This window comes from Hyaena hyaena, unplaced genomic scaffold (assembly GCF_003009895.1).
Source record: "Hyaena hyaena isolate Hyena2069 unplaced genomic scaffold, ASM300989v1 scaffold_390, whole genome shotgun sequence".
Classification (NCBI taxonomy): domain Eukaryota; kingdom Metazoa; phylum Chordata; class Mammalia; order Carnivora; family Hyaenidae; genus Hyaena; species Hyaena hyaena.
The window spans coordinates 831,610-840,121 of record NW_024081018.1 but is presented as its reverse complement, the minus strand read 5'-3'; positions in this window follow the sequence as shown (position 1 = coordinate 840,121).

Genomic DNA, 8,512 nt, shown 5'->3' with positions numbered 1-8,512 from the left:
GGATTCTACTCCTGAAGCCAAGACGACACTCTATGTTAACTAATTGAATTTAAGTTAAAAAAAAATCAACAAGAAATACAATAATAATAATAATTTGATCTGAAAAAAATAATAAAGTTCAATTAGCACTTCCATATTTGGTGTGTACTTGCCCCTGACAAATTATGCCCCTGAGGGAGGAGTTACTTTTATCTCTATCAGAGAGGTTACAGGGTTTGGTAAAAGTCACACAGCAAATGGTACCAGATGACCACGCTCTCTTTGGATGGGTTGCTTGCTTATCAGGCAACCTCCTGATGACTCACTGGTGAGCCTAATAAAAGGACAGAGGCGATCTGGGTGGGGACTTTGGTATTTCCATTCAATTTGTCTATGGGGGTCTCTGCTGCATTCCCAGTACCCTAGACTTGGCCCGGAGCAGGTCCTCTCTAAATATTTGTGGAGAGTATTAAAATGACACGTCCCTGCTCTGGAGAGTTCCCAGTCTGGGGGAAGGGGTAGAGCAGGTGCACATATGAGGCTAAAATAAACTAGAACATGAAAAAGGGCCCTCGGAGGGATCCGCAACGCCATTGGGTTCTGAAAAGGGCGTAACCAAGTGGGCTGGGGAAGTAGGAATTCTTGCAGGAGGTGGCAGCTTAGAGGGCTTTAAGGAGGGACTTATTTCCACAAGCGGGCAGGGTGCATGGTGACAGTTCTATGGCCCAGCCCCTGCCCACCTCGCCATCAAACCCCCCGTTGCCGGCACTAGGCCACTCCAAACCAGTCTCCCCTCTACTCCTATGCACTTACTGCTCCCAGTTGGCTGACACACTCTTCCCTTCCCCTCCTTTCTCATCTTCCCTTGCCGCGCGCCCCTCCGCCCGGCCATATTAGCCATGCTAATATTAGCCATATTAGCCAAGCTCCTCTTCCTGTTGCCCCCATGGCAACCTGGGCTTCTGCCTTTGGCACTATGGGATGGAGCTGGCTACCGGAGCTGGCTTGCTTGCCTAACCCCCTGTGGACTGTGAACTCCTTGACACTGGACTGTATTTTATTTTGGAAATTCCAGCAACTAACCTTGAGGTGGGCTGTAGTAAACGGAATAAACATTCATCAAGTCGGGGGTACTTGGCTGGCTCTGTCAAAGGAGCATGTGACTCCTGACCTCGGGGTTGTGAGTTTGAGCTGCACATGGGTGTAGAGATTACTTAAATAAGCAAAACTTTAAAAAAGTAGAAGATTCATAGAGTGGATGGGTGTCCAATTTTTGTGAGGCCTGAAGGTGACTAATGAAAGCCAAGGCCAAAGCAGAAGACTGGGACCAACCTGAGGAAGACCAGCCATCAGGCAAGGTGGGGTGGGGGGATGGGTGGTACATGGAGCCCCTACGCACTAAGCAAGCAAGGTAGCTGGTGGTGCCCCGCTGACATGGTTGCCCTGCAGGGACATGAGGGTTGGAGCAGAGAAAAGACAGACTACGAGAGAGGAAGGCTTGAGGGTCCCACTAGCATCCTGGTCAGCAGGTCTCGGGGGCATTTGGTGAGCCTGCATGAGCCCCTAGGTTTCGCTCACACCTGGGCTCACTGACAGAGTGAGTTCAAACCCAGCAGCTCTGACATCACCCAAGTGCAGAGGGCCCATGACAAGCATGTGACCCAGCAGTCAGCCCTGGGACAGGCAGCAGTGGGGTGGAAGGGAGGAACTCAGCTTAGCACGTAGGGAAGCAGGGGGGATTCTTTTCCAGCTGAGGAACGATCTGGGCTCTTGAAGTCCATTCATTCACTCCTTCGTTAATTCATCCATTCAACACACTTCTATTGGGCACCTAGTATGTGTGGGTACTGCAGGAGGTAAAAAGCTGTCGCTTCCTTAAGAAGCTCATAGTTTAGTTGGAGGAAGGATGAGGAGTAAACACACAAAAGGGAGACACAAACACTGGAGAGACAGAGGCCAAAGCGTCAGGGGACCCAGCAAAGGGAGAAAGCATTCCTGCTGAGAGCAATGAGAAGGCTTTCTCAGAGGAGGACATTTCAGACATTTTGGAGATGGGATTTCAGCTCGAGGACTTGGGAGGGGTGGAGAGACGCACCAGGCGGTGCAGAAAGAGACCAAGAGCTCCCTGAAGCAGAACCACAGCGGTTTGGTTCTGTCCCCGCTCCCCCAGTAGCGCTCAATAATCGTTTGTCTTGTTGAATGAGGCAGTGAACTTCTCCTCACCCTCCTCCTTCCCTCCCCACCTGGACCCACCACTGATCACCTGAACTTCTCTCTCAACAGCACCTAGTCCCCTGAGCCCCTTTCCTTCTGCCAAACCCACATCTTTGACCTTGAAAGAGAAACATCCCTTCTCCTGGCCCCTCAAGTCTTCCCTTGCGTCCTTGATTTTACTCCTGCCCTCCCCTATGACCTTGCTCCTTCAGTGGCCTCTGTCTCTGTATCTGGTTAGTTCCTGGGCTCCTTCCCTTTAGCTGATAATAAATGTGATTAAGGCTCTGACACCTTCCCCCCACCAAATCCCCTCGCTTCCTGATTAGATGCTGCATTTCCTGAGGATACGAGTCCATGCAGTATAGTATGTGTCTCTTCATGGGCCCCTCAGAACTGAGAACAATGTCCTAAGCTCCAAAAACATTCATTCTAAATGGATAGATCTGATCTTGTCATCCTCCAGTTTCCTCCAGTGGCTCCTCAAGGTAACGTCAAAAGTCACGTGTGACGTATAAGCACCTGCGGAATGAGGCTGATCTGCCTCTCTCCACTGTCTTCTTCTTCCCTGGCTCATCATTCCAGAATAACTATACTGCCCAAAGCCTGCTGCACAATTGCCCGCCTTTCCTGACCTTTGTGCATGTTCTTCCCTCTCTCTGCAATGTCCCTTCCCCATTTCTGCACCTGTTGCACTGTTGCTCTCTATGCAACTCAAAGGTCTCCTCCTAGAAGCCTTCCTGACTCTCTTCCCATCCACACACCTTCTCCTAACGCTGTCTGGCCCTGTGTTAACAGGAACCATGTGTTTATAGGCCCAAGAGCCCTTTAAGGGTAGGGACAAGTCTTGTTTGGTGATTTTAGCCTTAGCGCCAAGGGCCTGGGGGGTTGATAGGGGCTCCATAGATGTTTGTTAAATGAATGAGTTAACTAACGTCTGGAGAAATGCCAGTGATTTCAGAGGGAGGTGTCGATTTTGTCTCTCTGGTCCTGGCTCCCACTTGCAGAAAGGGATGAAGCTCCCTCGAGATTCAGAATCCAAGATTCTGGAGCCAACAATCGAAAATCCCCCAGAATTCAATTCTAAAAAGTTCCCTATTTCAAGTTGGCTCTGACAATCAGGCGTACAGTCCACGATCTTTTATTTTTAACATCCAAGGAAGAACTGGGATATGATTTCTATTGTTGTGTTCTAAAAATATATTTTCTATGGTTTTCTGCTTTCTTCACAATAAAATAGCTTTGGCATGACAGTGCTCTTGCGTAAGTGAAAATACAATTTCATGAGAGGGTGTTTCGTGTGCTTTAAGGGAAGCAACTATCTGACCTAAGGCGGCTGTGCAGGAAGGGAGGGGGAGGGGGGCCAGACAAGATAGCCCATCTCCTACCGGCCAGGCCAAGGGCCTGGCATTGGGAGGTTTGGATTTTCCAGATTTTTAAGGGATCTCAGCACCAGTCATCCTCAATCAATCAGCAAATATTTATTAAGTGATCACTACACAGGGAGCTGCAGCTAAGTGAAATGCGAGACGTGTGTGAGCCCGAGTTACATTCCATGGTGAGTTCTTCTGGCCATATCCTCACTACTGCTCCTATGGCTAATTGTAAGTACCATTGAGTGCAATCCTTATCCCTCAGCAAGGGTCTGCTTTATCTTCTACTGACTCTTCGCCAGCTCCCTACAGCAGGTAGCATTATTTCTACTCAACAGATGAGGAAACCAAGGCTCAAAAGAAGTATCTACATTATACCAAATGTCACAGCTGGAAATCCACTCATCTGGGATCTGAATGTTGGTTCTCTGGCTCCAAACCCAAAGTCCTTGGTAATGACAGCCAACATCTGCATGAGTCTTCCTAGGGTACAGAGTATTTTCCAGGACATGTCTAATTGGATCCTTTCACTATCTCACGTGAAGTCACAATTACCATAACGCCCATTTTATAGATAAGGAAACAGGGGCTCAGGGGGATTCTAGTAACTTGCCAAAAGTCCCTATTGGTAAATTACATATCTAGGATTTGAGCTGAAGCCAAATCCCGTGTATCTTCTGCTATACCGGATGGAGGACCGGATCATCTAGTTTGGGCCCTGCCCAGCTTCTAGCACAGCACTAGAATTCTAGGAAAAGTATCTAATTCTGGGAAGAGAATTCTCACCTAGCAGGCCCGAAGAGCCCTCGTGCCACACTGTGGGCCAGCCTGGCCTCTGCTCCAGAGGCCTATACCTGGGAGGAGAGAAAGCAACGTCCTCGGAGCCTGGTGGGTGGGCTCCATCCCCCCCACGCCCCCAGCCCAGGAGCCCAGCTGGGAGCAGGAATGTGAGCGAGGGGGAGGGAGCTGTGTCCCGCTCCCGGCAAGCCAGGCAAGCCGGAGGCTTTCCAATGAATGGACCATTGGTGGTTGCGGTTATGTGGGCCAAATGTGGTTAGGAGAGGGGAGAGGCTCCCAGGGAACACTGCATTCCTGCGCCTGTCAGCAACTCCGAGGGCTCAGGACCCGGCGGGAGCACTGGCCCGTCCATCCCTCTGGGCTCCAGGGCTAAGCCTGTGCCCTGCACCCTCCTGGCCTCCAGAGTGGGGCTCTGGCCACCATAGGGTTCAGAGGAACGTTCACAGCAGGAAAGGGGCTTTCCTGAGGTAGAAGCAGCCTTGGCTTCATGCCTCCTGACCCCACCCCCAACTTGGTCCCTGGCCAGGCCACTGCTGAGGAGGCATTAGCACAGCCACTCTGGAGTCCTTTTAATTGAGCCTGGAGTAGCGCTGACGGGACAGCGGATGCAGTGCCCTCTCAGCCTAACGAATTCTATCCCCTGTAGAGCTGTAGTCTAGGCAACGTTCTAAGCATTTTACACATAATCACAACTTTATAGAAGCCCTGTGAGGAAGAGGCCACTATCATCCCCATGTTACAGATGAGGAAACTGAGGCACAGGAGGTTTAAGTAAGTTATGCAGGGCCATAGAGCTAGCAGGAGGCAGAGCCCAGATTTCCACCCAAGCGGCATGGCTGCAGAGCTAATCTCATGCTCGCCATCCTCCACCTTGCCGCCGGCAATGGCTACCTGACTCTTCCTACTTCCCGGGGAAAAGTGCACAGCAGCAGTCAAGAGGAAGACTTGCCACCCAGCTGGAGGGCGCAGGGCTGGGCTGGGCCCCTGGCCTGGGGTCCAGGGCGGCCATAGAGACGACTGTTGCAGGCTGGAGAGGAAGTGACTCACGCCTCCCCCTCCCCTCACACAGGGCAACTCTGGAAAAGCTTTCCCTCCCCACTCACGCCCCTACTCGGGGCGCCCCATCCCACCTAGCCTGGCCCTCATGTGAGGAGGGCTCCTCTTGGATTTCCCAGTTGGCATCACGCAAACCAACGTAGAGAACCAAGGCAAAGAATCACCTTCAGCAGCACAGAGTGGAAGAAAGGAGTCTGTGGCCAGTGGTGTCAGGGACCTGAACGCTTCCAACCCTCAGGCTCTTCTCTCTCCAGGTTTCTGGCCCCCTTCGGTGACCTCCAGAAGCCAAGCCACTCTGGCCCCTGGAGCGCCTTGGACCTTTCCCCATCATCCCTCGTCCTGCGCGGTGTTGGACTGTCCCTGGCAGTCTGTGAGCAAAGGGCATGTAAGCCAGCTGGCCTGGATGAGCACAGGATCCAGCGTGCAGCAAGCACTCAATCATGAAAATGCTTATGGCGCCAACAGATGAATATGGATGGTGTAGGTTTCCACTTCCTGTTTCCAGGTAATGCTCTGCCTCATTTGCTCTGAAGTCACACAGGACCAAAGATAAGAAGTGGGCCTGTTTGCTGCTTGGACACCAGCAGACACATCATCCTCTTGGTGAGTCTTTTTCCAATGAAGGTTAGAACAAAATTTCATTCTAGAAGATTCCTCAGCTGAAGTGCTGTGACGCTAGAGCGTAGGGAGGATGCTTGAAAAGCTAAAACTCAGGGACAAGTTGCTTTCTTATTTCTAGGTTATACCGATCAGCTCTGAGGAGTTGTTGATAGCCATCTGAGAGGGCTCATCCTGCCCACATCCAGGAGACTGTGCCCAGTCTGGTAGTGGCAGGAAGCAGAGGGCAGAGCTGGGCCCCCGATACAAACAGTTTTCCACCAGTGCCTGCTCTCCAGGGGCGAGACTCCCAGTGGCATGGCCATGACACCAGCACAGGTGTCTCCCCAGCCTCAGGGATGAGGGAGACAGCTGGCTCTCCCCCAGCCGGGAGAAGACGTAGTCTTAACATCCGCCTTGGTAGTTTTCCAAGGTTGGCTCTTGTTAGTTTATCAAATACAAAGTCTTCACAGCAGCCCTGGGAGCCTGGCTGGCTGGGAGGTACCATTCCCATTTAATTGATGAGAAATCCGGTCAAGGATCCATCCATTATGGCTGACCACCTTCCGCGCTCCCAGCCTACTTTCTTAAAAAGAGGGTAGACATGTTTGAAAGGTCAGCCAGCAGCACGGAAGGCCTATGTGGGGCAGGAGGGAGAGGGGATATCTAGCTTCCCTAGCCTGGCTAGCCAGGGGTCTTTTACACTCTCTGGCCCTAAGCAGCACCTTGTCAGGAGCCATGGGGCAGGAAAGCAGCTCTGTAGCCCCAAGCTTCCGAGGTTGCTGCTATCCACCTGCCAGTCCACTTCTCAAAGAACCGTGGGGCCACTTTGATGGAAGAGAGACAGAGGAGGAGGGAGGGAGGGTGGAAGGAAGGAAGGCAGAAAGAGAAAAGAGGATAAAGAAAGCGAGGGAGGAAGAAGAAAGAAGGAAGGAAGGAGGAAAGAAGAAGGGGAAGAGAGAGGGAAGGGGAGAAAGAGAGGGAAAGAAGAAAGAACGAGCAAGCCAGCCCTTTGTGATAGAAGTCAATTCTCTGGAAAAGATCTCAAGGGGACATTGCCTGTCAAATAATTTCAAAGAAATGACATTTTGACAACCAGCAAAGGAGGCTTCCCTCCCTCCCACTTCCTGCCATCCGTCCACTTCCTGCCATCCATCTCCATTTCTCACTTTTCAATCCGTTCCTCCCACCCTCTGTTCATTCCTCTGGCAAACAGGGTCCCTCCTGTACTCCCTTCTGCCCTCCTCCAGGGTCAGCTGAAGGTTGCCCTCTTGCTGATGCTACATTAGGAAATCATTGAAACCCAGATCTTGGATTGTTCCAAATTCCTCTATGCCTCCCCAGTGACCCAGCTCCGGACATGACTCCACTGGAAGTCAGTGCAGAGAATGGCAGTCAGTCTGGCCAGGGGACAGCAGTGGGCCCCTGAGCTGCTTCCCTTCAGCCCCCACTCCTGAAGCCCCCACCCCAGACTGCACCAACTCATGCATTACTCTGGAGGGGGTAGCTTCGCCTCTCGGAGCCTTCGTTTGCTCATTTGAGGCAATGTGCATTGGGAACGCTTCTGGTTCTGTGGTTCCAGCCCCCACTGCCGGTGGACGGGCACACACAGGCCTACGCTGGTGTGAACGGCTAAGGCGCTGTGTGCACGTGGACGTCACAATGCAGGACTGGCCCTGAGATGCAGCTCGGCCGAGCCTGCCAAGGTCTCCCAGCAGGACAGGCAGGGATAGGGGGCGGGAGTATCCACCCCGGGCAGGGAAGAGCACAGGAGATAGTGAGCCCGGCGGGCACACCGATCGAGATCACGCTTCCAGCCTCCATTCCCCTGTGTCTGGTGGTAAAGCACATCTGAAGTCAAGCAGATTCACGGCCTCTCCTTTTAAGGTAACAGAGATGAGACAGTGGCAGGGTCGCGCGGCGGAGTCATGGGTCTCCGGGGCCTTGCTCATCCCTCAGCAGCTCCATGCGGACAGCTTCCCAGCATCCCACAGCCAAAGATACCAAAGTGTTCTTTCGTAGCTAAGTGCTCGTTCTGTGCTGTCTGCTTCCCGGAGACCTCCATATGTCACCCATCTGACCTCACAACCTTTCCTCGAGGAAAGGGCTTACCACTGTCATTGCACAAATAAGGAAAGCAGGGCTCAGAAGCATTAAGGGCTTTGTCTAAAGGTACACAGCAAATGAATGGCATGGCTGGGACTCAAATCTGGCACTGAGATGCCCAAATCCACTGTGCCACGGCTCTGTCATTGCTTAAGGCCCGCGTGAGTGGACAAACAATAACAATAACAGTAACTACAACAATGGCACTTGCTACCTTCAGGAACCATGCCAAACACTTAACGGGTGCCATCCCGTCTAATCCCTCCCCCTCTGTCCCCATAAGAAGGGGAAATTAGTGTCTAAGTGGTAGAGTCAGGGTTCAAGCCCGGATATGTAAAAAATTTCAGTTGAGGGAGAATGAGGACCGGAGCTTTGTGCCAGCAGGGAGGAAG